The following is a 1,895-nucleotide window of genomic DNA, read 5'->3' on the forward strand; positions in this document are numbered from 1 at the left end:
ATGTCTAGCAGGGTTACCTAACCCTTAAGTGTCCTGCCTCCTTTTAGATGTGAATCTTTTCTGCAGCTGAATCAAATAACTGGATTATCTCCTCACATGATGCCAAGTTCTGCTAATGGCCTAATTATTTGACTCAGGCATTTGGAAACACAGACAGATCTAAAAGATAAACTATGTCCTTCAAAAAAAATAAAGAGACTGGATTAACAGGAATGCCAAGTAACTTGATGAAAAAGATTTGGTAACATAACCCTGGTTAAAATATTTAAACATGAAACTTCCTCAACCAAGTTGAACTATTAGGCCATTTGTAGACCACAGACTACAAGAAAGGTTTATGCTGAAATATGGAAATAACACTGATCAGGATTTTTCTGGCTAATATTAATTTAAAAGCTTTCTCTAATGTCTGTATATTTTTTTTATTTCAGTCCAATAAAAAATATAAAAGAAAAAAGTAATGTTAACGTTAATCTAGTTTTTTTTAATCGATTAAACAAGGGCGATTAAATTTTTAATTCAGTTTATTAATTTCCCAAACTTGTCAACTCAATTATGAGACAACAAACAAGAGCATAAAAACAGAATAGAACTGTTCAATAAATAAATGACAAGCTGATTTTGGCTGAGGAAAATATGACTTTAGTAACAAAAAACAAATGACAACCGGCTCCTTTAAAACAATCAAGGTTTCCCTGCTATTTTAAAGTTTCCCTATGTAGAGCAAAGGTCAGTCTGCTCTGACTAATTTGCTTGGGTAAACGTATCAGACACTGCCCTTTCCACACAATCTCCAAATTCGCATTTTACAGATAGTTAAAATTTGTTTGAAATAAACAGAAGAGTTTATATTAAGGTATATTCAGACCGAGCACGCTGTCCGCAGCGAGGGAGGTTAATGTACATAGTATCTCTATGCAAACCTCACGTGGAAGGGCGGGGAAGCGGCCAGCCGTGAATCCCATGTGGTGAGGGCGTTCACTGCTCCGCTCTCACCTCATGCAACAAGATAGTACTGAAGTGTTGTCAGGGGCGAAGCTAGACATTCTCATCATCAGGGGCTTAGCCCAAAAAATATTTCATTATCCTAAAGGAGATTTGGCACACCAAAAAATTAAAACATTATTCCTGCATTCCACCTAGATGTTAATGTTAATTGCACATTGGTTCTGTCAAGTTGTCTTTGAGTTTTCAGTTTCATATTGATTCACGTTTTTCTATGTTTTATTGGTCTACTTCCTATTTTGTTGTGTTTTTTGGATGTATGAGTTTTTAGGTTTTCTTTGTTGCCCTCCTGTGTTGCCCTCCTTTCCCCTAGCTCCTAAGCCTCTGTTCACACCTGCTCCCAATCAGCTCGTTAGTCCTGCCTTTGTTCATTCAGCCAATCAATACTCTCCCGGTGCAGCTCCTCAGTGCTGGTTCCTTGTCTTTCCTCATCTTTCCCTGGCTCTTTGTGACTTATTTCCCTGATGTCTCCATGGTTCTGGTTTGTTTCACATTTTTTAAGTTGGATTTTTGGATTCCTGCCCCTGTAACCTGTGAACATTCAATTAAAACTACAAGAACTCACCTCTGCCTCCCTGCCTCCGCATTTGGGTCCTCAAACCTCAACTAAACCCTGACAAATAATGTCAGGGAAATAATGCATTGTATGAGAGGATGTAAGTAAGATATAGGCCTGAGTCTGGCACCTCTCTCACTGCGTCAGTCTGCTGTTTACAAATATAATAGTATATAGAATATAGAATTTAAAATCCTCCTCACATATAAAGCCCTATATGGCCAACCTCCATCTTTCATTAGAGATATGATTGTTCCTTATATTCCTAACAGAGCACTTTGCTCTCAATCTGCCGGTTTACTAGTGGTCCCTAGAATTTTTTAAAAGTAGAATG

Source organism: Cyprinodon variegatus, unplaced genomic scaffold (assembly GCF_000732505.1).
Source record: "Cyprinodon variegatus isolate N-32 unplaced genomic scaffold, C_variegatus-1.0 Scaffold138, whole genome shotgun sequence".
In the NCBI taxonomy this organism is placed as follows: Eukaryota; Metazoa; Chordata; class Actinopteri; order Cyprinodontiformes; family Cyprinodontidae; genus Cyprinodon; species Cyprinodon variegatus.